Genomic DNA, 15,369 nt, shown 5'->3' with positions numbered 1-15,369 from the left:
CCTGCCTGGCATTTTTACAGCATTTTGCATTTTGACTTAAGAATGATATGGTCAGATCCACCCAAAATATCAAGCTTCAATCATAAATAAGAAATGCCTGGCTTCTTCTTTCCCAAAAGGGAAGATGATCAAAAACCAGAGAAAGAAACTCAAGCTTTGCAATTTATGGGAGAGGGACCAGCCCTGCGAGGTGGACGATCACCTGATGGCTGCCAGGCACTTTCCTCCATTCTTTCAACATATATTTGTTTAGCAGCTACTATAAGCTTAGCCCTAGGAATGCAATAGTGAGCAGCAAGGCTGGTATGCTTGCTCACATGAACCTTCCAGTGTGATATAAACACTAGCCATCCAGTGTGGTAAGTGCTATTGTAAGGAAATACAAGTGCTCAGATTTCAAGGGGTTATAAAGGGTATTCTAGAGCAGGTAAGGTCTAAGCTGAGATTCGAAGACTGAGTAAGATTCACAAACAGATAGGTTAGGCTCATTAGTCCAAAGTCAACCACAACTTTAGCCCCCAAGCAAAGACCAAAGGGAGAGTAGGGTTGAGAGAGGAGAGAGTTTATGCAAAGGCCCAGAGGGAAGAGCAAGCACTTTTGGGAAATTGAAGGAAGGTCAGTCTAGGCTTTACCTTCCCAGGAGAAGAAAGCAAAGAAGGTCATTGCTAAGATCCACCTTCTGGTTTTCCTCTTTGTCCTCCAGGGACTCCCTTTGACCTCCCTTTCTAATATGAGCTGCTATTAGATGCTTTCTCTTGCTGTCCTTGTTGAACTCAACTCCCTTCTCAGTTTCAGAGACCCTCATCTAGGTCTGATCCCCAGGTAAGGACAAAGGCCTTTGACCTCATCTAGAAGCAGAAGGAACATCAGGCATAACCAGATATCTTTGGTGTCTTATCAAATATATGGAAATCACTTAGTCTCAGCCAAGGTGAGACAGAGGCAGAAAGTCCTGGGTAAGCATCAGAGCTGGGGCTAGTCCACTTACAAGGTCGCCCCCACTTTGAAGATCAGAAAATCAGAGGCATGTAGCCAAGGACCAGGACCCACAGTCAACATTACTGTGTATCCTGCTCTCTCTGGATCATGGAGGAGCAAAGATATTAACAATCTGGGCTCTGTAGCCAAAGACTGAGTTCAAATCCAGCCCCAGACCATTCCTAGTTTTGTGATTTGAAGCAAGTCACTCATTTCTCATTACCATAGTGATGCCCCCTAGAGGAGTGTGTGTGTGTGTGTGTGTGTGTGTGTGTGTGTGTGTGTTGAGGGAGTCACAAAAACCACTCAAGAGGTCTACACAGGACTTGGAACCCAAAAATGCCTAGACCTTTGGCTTTGTTTCTTTCTCATCTTTGACCATGAACCCAGGCCCACCCTACTCCTTTATCCAGTTTCCAGGGAAGCTCCCTCGGCTGAGATGGAGGAAGCAGGAAAACAAAACAGTTCTTCCATTAGAGTATTCACTTCTAAAAAATTCCAGTACAAAAAAAAATTCCAGTACAATTAACGCACAGTGTTATATTAGTTGCAGGTGTACAGTATAGTGATTCAACAATTCTATACATTACTCAGTGCTCATCGGATAAATGTACTCTTATTCATAGGTAATTTAGAAGCGGACTAGAACTATTTCCTTCATCCCCCTATCTACCTCCCCTCTGGTAACCATCAGTTTGTTCTCTATAGTTGAGACTATTTTTTTTGTGTCTGTTTTCTTTGTTCATTTGTTTTATTTCTTAAATTCCATATATGAGTGAAATCTTATAGTATTTGTTTTTCTCTGACTGACTTACTTCACTTAGCATTATATCCTCTAGATCCAGCCATGTTGTTGCAAATGGCAAGATTTCATTCTTTTTTATGGCTGAGTAATATTCCACTACATATATATTTATACGTATATACAGATTATATATATCACATCTTCTTTACATGTGATAAATATAGATATAGATATATCACATCTTCTTTATCCATTCATCTATCAATGGACACTTAGGTTGCTTTTATAGTTTGGCTATTATAAGTAATCCTGCAATAAATATCAGGGTGCATATATCTTTTCAAATTAGTGTTTGTTCACTGGATCACTTTTTTAAAGTTAGCTTTTTATAAAAGAATATTGTTCAGGAAACTGCACAGCTTGACAAAATTTCAAAAACTGAACACACTTGTGTAATCAGCACATGGTTGAAGAAAAAGAGCAATACTAATATCCCAGAAGCCCTCCAAATACTTCTTAACTGTCACCACCATCTTCTAGGATAACCACGACCCTGACTTCCGAAGCTGACCTTAATATTGCCCCTTTTTTCTGTTTATACAAATGGAATGGTGCAGCCCACACTCTTTTGTGTCTGGCTTCCTTCACTCACCATCACCATTTTGACAAGAGTCATTTACATTGACATGGGTGATCATAGATCGTCCATTCTCATGGCTGTACAGGATTCCATTGTGTTTATCCATTGCACTATTGGTGAGCTTTTGGGGGAGTTTCCAGTATGAGGCTGTTGTAATAAGAGTTACTATGAACATTCTAGTAGATGTCTTCTGGTGAACATACATACACATTTCTGTTATATATGCACTTAGAAGTGCAAATGCTAGGTCACAGTATGTTCAACTTTAGTAGACACTGCCAAACAGTTTTCCAGAGATTACCAGAGTTCACTTTTTAAAACAATCTGTGACATGGGGCATGGTGACCTCCTTCCCCACAATCATTTATTCACACACATTTATGAACCCTGGATCTGTGCAAGGCACTAACTGAGGGATTGGAAGGCCACAGTGGAAGTGCCATGGGCTAATCCTGGCTCTGTGTGCCCTGAGATCTATCCCCTCCCCATCCCCTTCTCTTTTCTCCTTCCCCTTGAATGTGTGTGTGAGGAGGAGGACAGGGATAACCTAGGGAGCCCTCTGAGCTGTATTTCCTAGGCTCCAGGTCAGCTGGTGGGCACTGGCTGCAAGTCAGTGGACAAGAGAAAGGAAAAATCTAGAGGTGTGAGGGTTTCTCCCTCTGTCTGCCTGAGGCAATGTTTCTGGTTGTGGCTGTGTATCTTCCATGATTCCAGTTTCCTCAGGTGACCTTGGCCCTTTGCTTCAGTAGCATCATCTGCTCTCTTGTCCCTCCAGCTGATGGGTAGCAGTGGCTTCTTACACTTGGTGGCTCTTAGGCTTTCCCCCTCTTCCACCACCTGTGCATCCAATCATTTCCCTGTAATCATACCCTCTTTAGTTGCTTTAGGATTATTTCTCTTGTGGCACCTGGGTGGCTCAGTGTTTGAGCATCTGCCTTTGGCTCAAGTCGTGATCCCAGATTCCCAAGATTGAGTCCTGCATCAGACTCCCCACAGGGAGCCTGCCTCTCCCTTTGCCTATGTGTCTGCCTCTCTCTGTGTGTCTCTCATGAAAAAATAAACAAAATCTTTAAAAAAAAAAGAATGATTTCTCTTTTCAGGGTTAGACCCTGACTGATCCTGGCAGAGACCTACAGGGCCAGCAGGGAGATCTTCAGATAAAAGGACCGGACTCATTCACCAAGATCATTGCACCAATGGGAGCAGCTGAGACATGTAGGTGGGGGGTGGCCAGTTGTACATGCTTTAGGTCACCTGAGTAGTCACCAGGAGGACTTCCATCAGATAGGGGCAGTTGCTCCTCCCAGCCATGTTGACATTCCCACCTCCGTGTCCTACAAGCTGAGGCCACTCCTTCCAGGGCATCCCCTTCGTCTGGTTCTATGGACCAGACATCTGCAGGCTGGTCCTCGGCATTTGTTTGTTGATGATATCATTAATTGATATAGCAGAGTGCTTAAAAATGCTGGCTTTGGAATTCAAAAGATGATGGCTTGGGGTGCCTGGGTAGTTTAGTCGGTTAAGTGTCCTGACTCTTGGTTTCGACTCAGGTCGTGATCTCAGGGTCTTGAGAGCAAGCCCTGCCTCAGGCTCTGCGCTCAGCAGGAGTCTGCTTGAGATTCTCTGCCTCTCCCTCTCCCTCTCTGCCTTTCCCTCGCTCCTGCATGTTCTCTCTCTCTCTCTCTCTCTCTCTCTCTCTGTCTCAAATAAATAAAATCTTTTTTTTAAAAAAATGGGGACACCTTGGTGGCTCAGAGATTGAGCATCTGACTTCCCCCTCTGCCAGGACCTGACCCTGGTACGAGGATTGGGTCCCACATCGGGCTCCCTACAGGGAGACTTCTTCTCCCTCTGCCTGTGTCTCTGCCTCTCTCTGTGTGTCTCGCATGAATGAATAAACAAAATCTTTTTTAAAAAATAAAAATAAAAAATAAGATAAAATAAATTCAAAAGATGATGGGTTTTTTGTAATAATAAATTTATTTTTTATTGGTGTTCAATTTGCCAACATACAGAATAACACCCAGTGCTCATCCCATCAAGTGCCCCCCTCAGTGCCCGCCACCCACTCACCCCCACCCCCCGCCCTCCTCCCCTTCCACCACCCCTAGTTCGTTTCCCAGAGTTAGGAGTCTTCCATGTTCTGTCTCCCTTTCTGATATTTCCTACCCATTTCTTCTCCCTTCCCCTCTATTCCCTTTCACTATTATTTATATTCCCCAAATGAGTGAGACCATATGTTTGTCCTTCTCCGATTGACTTATTTCACTCAGCATAATACCCTCGAGTTCCATCCACGTCGAAGCAAATGGTGGGTATTTGAATCTGGATCCTGCCCCTTGCTTGTGTGTGATTTTCCTCAGTTTCCTTTTACAGTTAATGGGGGCATCTGGGTGGCTCAGTGGTTGAGCAGCTGCCTTTGGCTCAGGGCGTGATCCCAGGGTCCTGGGATTGAGTCCCACATCAGGCTACCCTCAAGGAGCCTGCTTCTCCCTCTGCCTGTGTCTCTGTCTCTCTCTGTGTCTTTCATGAATAAATCAATAAAATCTTTAAAAAATTTTTTTAAAAATAAGGTTAATGATGCCCACCTTCCCTGATTCCTGAACAAATTATGCAATGGATGAGCATCAATGGTAGTAGAGCTTGCAAAATTTAAACATGTATGTTTATATCTATGTGTGATGATACATAATGCAAAATTACACTTTACAACATACACTGTGTATATGTTACAATTCAAGAATTTGCAATCATACACTTATTTATGATTAGTAATGGCCTGTAAAGAAGTTATGACCTTCAGATTTAACAAGCCAATAATTAACTTATTTTATCTGATAAAATAATGTATATTTTTTGCCTATGTTATCCTATGTTATCCAAACACCAGCCTCAGATCATAAATTATCCCTTTTGGGACCACATTAATAATCCCTCCAAGAGGTGTATTTTTAATATGGTGCTATCTTAAATGTTTTATATTGAAATAATTTCAGTCGCACAATATAATAAAGAATTGCCATACAACCGTTACACAGGTTTTCCACATTACTCATAAATTAACATCTTACATTTGCTTTATCATTCCCTCTCTCTTAAATATCTCTTTCTCTCATTTATATCAAACTAGATGTTCATCTATATCCCTTACCCAAATGTTTCCCTTTTCCTGAAACATGAGAATAGTTGCAGATCTGATGAGTCCCTTTATCCCTAAATATCTCAGTATTTATTTGTATAAATATATCTCAGTATTTGTATTTCCTAAAAGCAAGAACATTTCCTTAAAAGATTATAAAAATCAAGATCTAAACATTGATTTAATTTTGTTATCTAATGTAGATATCTTACCTAAGTTTTCTCAATTGTTTCATTACTGCCTTTTTAGCAAAATAACTACATGAATTTTTCTGGTCCAGAATTGCATTAAGTCATGTGTTTGTTTCCTTTGATCTGGAACAGTTTCTTAATCTTTGTCTTTTGTGACCTTGACATTTGTGAAGAGTAAAGGCCAGTTATTTTGAAAAGTGCTCCGCCATTTGGACTTGTCCTATGTTATCTTGTGATTATATTCAGGTTCTGCATCTTGGGCAGGAATATCGCAGAAGTGATGCGTCATTCTCAGGGCAACGTGTCAGGAGGCATGTGACATCATGTGGTTTTAACTTAGATCACTTGGTTAGGGTGGTGCCTGCCAGATTTTTTCTGCTGTAAAGTTACTATTTTTTTCTTTGTTGTTTATAAGTATCTTGTGGGGAGATACAAGTCTATGTAAATAACCTGTTTCCTATCATACCTTCACCCATCAGTTTTAGTATTCATTGTTGACTCTTGCTGAGTAAATTGTTACTATGGCAGCTGGCAAATGGCAATTTTTAAACTCCACCATTCCTTTTATGTTTCTTAAGTCAGAATTCTACTTTATTTACTTATATCAATATGGACTCGTGGATTTTTATTTTATTCTATGAGTTGTAATCCCTTATTGTCATTATTTAATTTGATGTTCAATTTATACTGAATTTGGCCAATGGGAGCTCCTTAAAGTTGGTTCCTTTTTCCTTTTGACATGTTGCTACCATTTTTTGTGTATTGCTTACTTTCTGGCAAACTAGATGTTCACCTATATTGCCCTTACCCAAATCTGGAATCAGCCATTTTTCCAAACAGCTCTAATTTCTTTTAGTGGAGAATTTATACCTCAACTTTCAAAAACAATGAAGGAGAAGAAGAAGAAAAAAGGAGAAAGGAAAGGAAGTGGGGGCCCCAAAAGGGGGGTGGGGAGGTTTACAAAGATTATAGTATATGTTTTAACAAATCAATGGTTTAAAAAAAAAGACTTGTACTTATTTATTTGAGAGAGAGAGAGAAAGTGTGTGTGCACACGAGTGAGCAGGGGGGAGGGGCAGAGGAAGAAGGAGAGAGAGAATCACAAGCAGACTCCCCGTTCATTGGGGATCCTAACAGTTCATTGGGGATCCTAATGCCGGGCTCGATCTCCCAACCCCAAGATTATGACCTGAGCTGAAATCACACGTCAGACGCCCAGCTGACTGAGCCACCCAGGTGCCCCAACAAATCAATGGTTTTAAAACAAAAAGTATGATGCAAATATAACAGTGCTTCTCATAAGATAGTTACACCAAGTATGCATTTGAGGTTCTTCTTGAATATGGGTCCCAATCACCTCCTTGTCTCCCCAGCACACTCCATAATGGCCCCATGTCAGTACTGCTTAATTGGGGATGGGGGAGCCCACAGTGAGATGGTGAATCTCAGGGAACTCAGGTCTTTCTTCTCCGAACCTTGACCTTGACCCCTTTACCTGCAGAACAACTGTGCTAATATTTGTTTTATACATTGATTGATTGGGATTTTACTCAGTTTTATTGAGGGAAGTTTTAGGGCAGAAGGGTAGGGAAAGTGATTAAGAAGAACCAGTCTACCTGATTCCAAATTCTGGCTTTAGGGGCACCTGGGTGGCTCAGTCAATTGAGCATCCAACTATCAGTTTTTGGCTCAGGTTGTGGTCTCAGGATCATGGGATCAACCCACATGGAGCCCGCTTGAGAGTCTCTCTCTCTCTCCTCTCTCTCTCTCTCTCTCTCTCTCTCCCCCCCCCTCTACCTCTCTCTCTCAAATAAATAAATAAAATCTTTTTAAAAATCCTGGCTCTGGCAAATCACTTAACTTCTCTTTGCCTCAGTTTCCTCATCTGTAAAATAGGGATGTATTGCCCCCAGAGGATATTGAAGAGGATAACACCATCTGATGTATGTCAAACATAAGAAGCAGTAGCTGGTACATAAGAGTTTTATATTGGTGTCATGACCTCACATGAAAGCTGCTGCCTTTAGGGACATCTTCCCACTCTAGGTTCATCACTTAAATCGGGGCCTCAGGACTCCTCCATCCCCAAGGATTGGTGCTCACAAACTACAAGTCATGGCCACTCCAGCCCGTCTTCAGTCCTGGCCACCTGCAGGCACCTGTGCATCAGATACTTGCATCAGTCAGGATCCTTTCCAGTGCAGGATTTCCAGAATCCTGACTCCTACCAGGTGACACAAAGTAAGGACTCATTGGCTCTAAGGGTGCTTTCTCAATCTTCAGGCATAGCTGGATCCAGGAACACAATTATGCCATCAATCCCCTCCATCTCTTCTGGACTCAGTTTTCCTCCGTGCTGGCTTCACTATGAACCTTCACTTTTATGTGGTAAAAAGATGATCAGTGGCCCCAGCCTCAAGTCCTACCAGCTGAGCAATCCCAGAAAAGAGAGAATGTGTCTTTCCTAGTGTAAAGGTAGTAAAGGTCTATTGGTCTGTTTGGGTCCTGCCATGCTAGATCTCTCCTATTTGCCCCTCCATGACCACTCTCCACCCTTTCCACCCTCCTCTGTGCCTTGGGAGATGGACACATGTAAACTACAAAAGCAGACTCTCTTGCTTTCTGAATTTAGGTTGGACTTATCAAATGGGAGGCACACACAAGAGCCTAGAGGATAAGAAGAGGTTATAGTCATGGTATGGATTTTCTAGCTCTTTCCCTTTTGGGTTGCTGTGAGCCAACTGCATGTTTCCACTGAAGGTCTCAGCTCCTGCCAAAGGACCTTCTCCACACAACACCATTCCTCCTGGACCCTGTAACCATTCTCTCTCCTTGCCTCTCTAGGCTAAGAGGGATGATGGCTGCTAGCCATTGAAGGCCCCAGGGGACTACCAGTTCCTGTTGGTTTCCCTGGATCCTACTTTCACCTTTGTAAGAGATCCTTCATTATACTTTTCCTCAGTGACTTACCACCTGTGTCCTTCCTGCTGATGCATATGCTCACCTCTAGGGCACAAGTGAGGTCTTAAGTGACCACAAAAGAAGGAACAGACAGTGTGACAAGGATGTGAATGTCAGAGTGCTTTGTCAACCTCAAAGCATGGGACTATGGTGAGGATATCTGTCTGGAAAGCCAGGGTCCCTCTTGGTCTTATTTTCATCCTCCTTCCTCTAAGTTCCACAGAGTGGCTGGGTAAGAGAGGGAGTTGGATTTGGAGTCTAAGCCCAACCACCCCCATTCTTTTATATCTCCCACTAATTGTGTGGCCTGAACAAGGGACTCAGCTTCTCCAAACCTCCCTTAAGTGAAGAAATATTGCCTGCCTTCCCTACAAAGGGCTGCTAACAAAATTGGATAAAATTGGCTATGGGGAGGGATGGCTGATGTCCAGAGTTCTCCATCTACTGTGTGTTGTGGGGCCTCAGGACCTCTGGGGCACCCATAAGTAACACTTTTCTATAAATACCATCATGGCTCCAGTTGTCCCCACTTTGTTTTTTGTTTTTTGTTTTTTAATTTTTTTTATTTATTTATGATAGTCACAGAGAGAAAGAGAGGCAGAGACACAGGCAGAGGGAGAAGCAGGCTCCATGCACCGGAAGCCTGATGTGGGATTCGATCCCGGGTCTCCAGGATCGCGCCCTGGGCCAAAGGCAGGCGCCAAACCGCTGCGCCACCCAGGGATCCCGTTGTCCCCACTTTGACCACAGAAGATCCCAGTCCTCTGTTAGCTCCTTTCTGCATGACCTGAGACATAATCTCCTTCACCTCTATCCCCATATCACCAGCATGCTATGAAGGTCAAGAGTGATAACATCTGTTTGTGGTCTCTCTGGACCACCTCACCAGTAGGAAACTGTAATCTCTTTGAAGGCAGGGACACCATATTTTGTCCCCTGTGATATGCCCACATCTAGTAGAAACCAGCACAGATCAAGTGCTCAGTTAAGTACATATTGAATGAACACAGGCCAACAGGCATCAAGAAAGACCAACTGTTACTGTTTTACTACTATATGTTAAAAAGCAAAATGAAGAAGCATAGAAACAGGGTTATAAAAATTGCCCATAGGGTGAGCCTGGCTATTATATTATACTATACTTAAATTATAGGCTTGTGGTAAGATTGTGCATGTAGGGTACTTGGCACTGTGCCCAGTCAAGAGCAACAGTTCCACCAACCCTGGGTGGATGCAGAAGTAATGACCCACTCAGAGACCAGCACTTGTCTAAGGGTCCCTCTGCACCTGCTAGCCTGGCACCAGCTGCTTAGCTAACACTGTTCCAAGGAGGGAAACCATTGTCTTGGGACAGAGGTATCTTTCCTGTGTCTTAAGGAGGAACTCTGTAGCAGATAAAAAAGCAAAGAGGGTCTGTGGGCCTGGCTAAGAGGACATGGCACACAGCTACTAACTTACCCTTCAGATAAGTGATCTAATCTTTCTAGGCCTCAGTCTCTCCAACTGGAAAATGGGAATGTTTATACCAGGTGATCCTGAGGGCCAAGTAAGAAAATGGCTATACTTAAAAGCTCTTTTATTTACTTTAAAAATATTTATTTGTTTATTTATTTAAAGTAGGTTCCATGCCCAGCATGGAGCCCAATGAAGAGCTTGAATTTACAACTCTGAGATCAAGACCTGAGCTGAGATCAAGAGTTGGATGCTTAAACAACTAAGCCATCCAGGCAGACATCCCAAAAATGTTTTTAAATCAAAGGTTACTAATGAAGCTCAATGGCTGATAAGAAGCTTTTGCTATCCCCAACTGCCACACACACCTACAGGCCCAAGACTGTTCAGATTGCCATTTTCAAGGCTCATCCCCAGCCCTCCTCCATCCCTCCTCTTTTTCCTTTGCTCCAATCAATGAACCTTGATTGAGCAATGCACACCCCCACCCCAGGCTGGGTGTGTATAGGCCTGGGTTGAAATGGTCCCTTGTTTCTATTGATTTGGAAAGAACTCTTCCTTTAGGATTGCCAAAACAACGGCGCTCTGCAGGCTCCAGGCCCATGGGCAGCTCACGTAGAAGAAAAAGAGGGAGCCATCTCCACCCCTCCTGCAAAGTGAGTCACCCTGTCAACATGCCCTTGTGATGTCACAGCTGGTTTTACCAGATCCCCTGGAGCTGCCCCATCCCTGCCAAGCTGGAACCCTCACCCTCCTCCTTTGTCAGAAGCAAAAGACACTTGCCAGCCAAAACTACCAGGCCTCTCAGAACCCTAGTCTATTGAAAAGGCTTTCATACTATCACAGTTTTTGTCAAACAATCATTACTGACTGGCATACAGGAAAGAGAAAGCTTTCCCCTCCTTTCTGCCCTCCATCTCAATCTGTGCACTAGAGGAAACCATTAATAGCTTCATGTGGAACATTCCAGATCCTGTATAACGCATATTATATTTTCTTTTTTTTTTAGATTTTATTTATTTATTCATGAGAAATACAAAGAGAGGCAGAGACACAGGCAGAGGGAGAAGCAGGCTCCTTACAGGGAGCCCGATGTGGGACTCAATCCCAGGACCCCGAGATCACGCCCTGAGCCAAAGGCAGACACTCAATCCCTGAGCCACTCAGGCATCCCATCATATTCAACTTTCTTTATCAAGACTTTTTTTTTTTAGAGCAGTTTTAGGATCACAGAAAAATTGAAGGGAAGTGGTGTAGAGATTTACCATATCCTTCCTGCCCCTACATATACCCAGCCTCTTCCATTACCAATATCCTCCTCCTAGGTGGTACTTTTGTTAGAATTGATGAGCCAATATTTATGTAACATAATCAGCCAAAGTCAATAGTTGACATTACAGGTTACTCTTGGTGTTGTACATTCTACAGGTTTGGACAAATGCATAGTGGCATGTATCCATCATTCTGGAACCACGTAGAGTATTTTCAGTGCTCTACAAGTCCCCTGTGTTCACCTATACACTCCCTCCCTACACTCCCAAACCCTGGCAACCACTGATCCTTTTACTGTCTCCACAGTTTTGCCTTTTCCAGAGCATCATACAGATGGAATCATACGGTATGCAGCCTTTTCAGAACAGCTTCTTTCACTTACAAAAATGCATGTCTTTTTATAGCTTTTTTGTTCTGAATGATATCCCATTGTCTGGAAGTACCACAGTTTATCCACTCACCTACCGAAGGACATCTTGGTCACTCTCAAGTTTTGGCAATTATGAATAAAGCTGCTATAAATATCCATGTACAGGTTTTGGTGTAGACATAAGCTTTCAACTCTTTTGGGTAAATATCAAGGACTGTGATCACTGGATTATACTGTAAGAGTATGCTTAGTTTTGTAAGAAATAGCCAAACTGTCTTCCACAGTCGGTGCACCATCTTTGTATTCCTGCTAGCTATGAATGAGTTTCCTGTTACCTCACATCATCTCCAGCATTTGGCGCTGTCAGTGTTCCAGAATTTGGCCTCTCTAAAATGTGTGTAATGGTATCTCAGTGTTTTATTTTGTGTTTCCCTGGTACATATTATGTGGAGCATCTTTTATGTGTTCCTTTGCCATCTGACTATCTTCTTCAGTGAGATGTCTGTGCAGGTCTTTGGCCCGTTTTCTAATTGAGTTGTTTGTTTCTTATTGTTGAGGTTTCAGTGTTCTTTGTATATTTTGAGTACAATAGCACTCTGTCAGAGATGCCATTTGCAAATATTTCCCCCCAATCTGTGGCTTGTCTTCTGGGTTTCTTGATGAATATTCAGTTTTTAAATTTTAATTTGATTTTACAAATAATGCAAAAATTTACTTTCTGTGGAAGAAAAAATGAAACAGTACAAAATCTGTCATGACTTTTATCCTTCATCTGAGTCCATTCTCACTACAGCCCATGGAATAATGTTACAAGGTTTCTAGCAATTATCAGTAAGGCAACACACACACACACCTAAGTCCTGCTTCTCTGAGAAAATTAGTATTCTTCCAACTGTTTCCTCTGGCATTGACCTCCATATTTGTAATTAAGAAACTTATATGCTATTTCTTCGTTTATCAACCTGAGACATGATCTACTGCCTTCCTATTGAGGTAGGTATACTTTATATGCACCATACCCACCAACTTACTTCCCCTCTCTCTGTTCTTCCTATTTGATTATGTGACAATTTTCTGGTTAGATCAGTATTCGCAGTTTACATTATTGTGATCTTTTCTTTTTTTCCTGCCAAGCCAAGGTTCTTAACTTCAACTGCCACCAGGGAGCTTTTAAATCACCTGGGAGCTTTAAATAATCCTAAAGCCCAGTCTGCACTCCAGATCGATTAAGTCAGGCTATCTTCAACTTTTTCCTTGTCAACCTTCCATTGAATATTTTCTTTCCACTCTTTTATTTTTAATTTACAAGAACTCTTTCTTGTTTTCTGATTGCTTCTTGCAGCAAACCCTGTTGGCACAGGCCCTTGGCATTCACCCCTGAGTGCTGCCCAAGGCTATTTATTACAAATATCTATGATACTCTGCCCAAGGGCTATTCTCTTCCCAACAGCATCCTCAGCCTAAGTGCAGGACAAACTATAAATAAGAAGTCACTCCCCCTTGGAAGCAGTTAGTAGATCCCTGTGCACTGGTTGGGATACCTCTGAGGCATGTTCTACACCAGTTCCCGGGGTTCTCCAGAAATATCAAGCTCCAGGTGCCCATAGTAGTAACTGGCTAGGATAACACACCTTTTCTTGGCTTCCTTCCCTTCCCTGCCTCACTTCCCAACTCCTCAACTCATATTTTCTGGGATTACCTGCCAAAAATCACTTGCACTGCAATTATTATCTCAGGAATGGGCATCTGGGGAAACCCAAACCAAAACACTCCTTTTTTTCTTCTTAAATAGAATCTTATTTGTGTTTCATAGATGCAATACTGTATTATCTCTCTGAGGATATTAATTACAATGAGATCCAACATTTGTTTTAAAAAGTTTCACTCCTGCTGCTATATGGAGACTTAGCTTGGCTCATAATATCTACAGGTTAGTTTTTGCGGGTTTCTCTATAGATAATCCTCCAGTTTCTTTTTTTTTTTTTAGTTTTTATTTATTTATGATAGTCCCACAGAGAGAGAGAGAGAGGCAGAGACATAGGCAGAGGGAGAAGCAGGCTCCATGCACCGGGAGCCCGATGTGGGATTCGATCCTGGGTCTCCAGGATCACGCCCTGGGCCAAAGGCAGGCACCAAACTGCTGCACCACCCAGGGATCCCATCCTCCAGTTTCCTACAGTGATGAGGACTTGTGCCTGACTGGCAGCATCCTTAGAGCCAGGGGGCAGGAGGGGCAGGAATCTTCCTGGTCAGCACACAGACTTTCACATAACATTTCTGTTTTTTGTTCAGTGTCTCTCCTGCCTTCTGCTGTGCCTGATGTCCTCAGGTCTGGAACCTCCTTGCTTCCATTTTTCTGTAGAACAAATGTCTACCGAGGTCAGGCAGAGGTAATTTATTGGCTGCCCTAGATCTGAAAGTGGCCTCAGCTGGTCATTCCAGTTATAAATGATAAGTAAGAAATCACCCAAAACTAATCAAAACAACAATATTCATTTTTTAAATCTCTCATAGTTTCTGTGGCTGAGGAATTTTAGAAAGGCTCGGAATGGGCTTGGGATCTCTCATGAGGTAATTGAAGCTGGAATACCAGGGACCAGGCATCTACTTACTGCTCTGTTCCTTTCTGTCTCTGTGTCTCTCAATCTCTTTCTCTCCTCTCTCTCTCAAGGCCATTCCATGTTCCTCCATACAAGCTTCCTCACAGCATCATGGTCTCAGGACAGTCACACAGCTTATATAGAGACTTAGGATTCCAGCACAATGGTCCCAGCTTCAGAGATTACAGTGTTACTGCCCCATGTTCTGTTGTCACAAGTGGGTAAAAAGCCTGCCCCACTCAAGGGGAGGGGACATAGACCCCATCTCTCAGTAGGAGGAGTGTCACAATCACATTGTGGAACACAAGCGATGGGTGATATGCTTGGGGTCATCTCTGGAAAATCCAACCTACCACTGCGTCTCCCTGCTTCTCAGGGTTCTAGCCACGCTTCCATTGGCAATCCCTCTCCACCTCTGATACATCATTCTGATTCAATTCCTGGCATTTTTTGGTTTGGGTCCATGAATCTTCCTGCTTCTTGTGGGGGCCTCCGTGTGCAAATGTGAGAGCTGAGAAGCACATGTCTAGCCTAAGGGCTAGTGGGTGGCCTGGCTGCTCACTGGCACTGCCTTCAGCAGGCATTTTCAACTCTACTCATTCCTCTGCTCTCCACCTTACCCCTCCCCAATTTGTCAACACCTCTCATCCGCTGCTGTCCTCTCTCCTGTTCTTTTTGGTTCTCTTGTGAGCTTATACCAATTTGGTTTATTTACCATGATTTTGGTTGGGCTTTGGGGAGGGGGCAAAGGAAAACACATATCCTCAATCTATTATTTTATCTCTCTCTCTCTTTTTAAAGATTTTATTTATTCATTCATGAGAGACACAGAGAGAGAGAGAGAGAGACAGAGACACAGGCAGAGGGAGAAGCAGGCTCCCTTCAGGGAGCCTGATGCGGGACTAGATCTTGGGAATCCAGGATCATGCCCTCGGCCAAAGGCAAACACTCAACCACTAAGCCACCCAGGCATCCCCTCAATCTATTATTTTAACTAAAAGTGCCATGTTTCCATTTTTTC

The sequence above is a fragment of the Nyctereutes procyonoides genome, unplaced genomic scaffold, assembly GCF_905146905.1.
Source record: "Nyctereutes procyonoides isolate TBG_1078 unplaced genomic scaffold, NYPRO_anot_genome, whole genome shotgun sequence".
Taxonomy (NCBI): domain Eukaryota; kingdom Metazoa; phylum Chordata; class Mammalia; order Carnivora; family Canidae; genus Nyctereutes; species Nyctereutes procyonoides.
The sequence above is the reverse complement of the archived record's forward strand: the minus strand, read 5'-3'. Positions refer to the sequence as shown.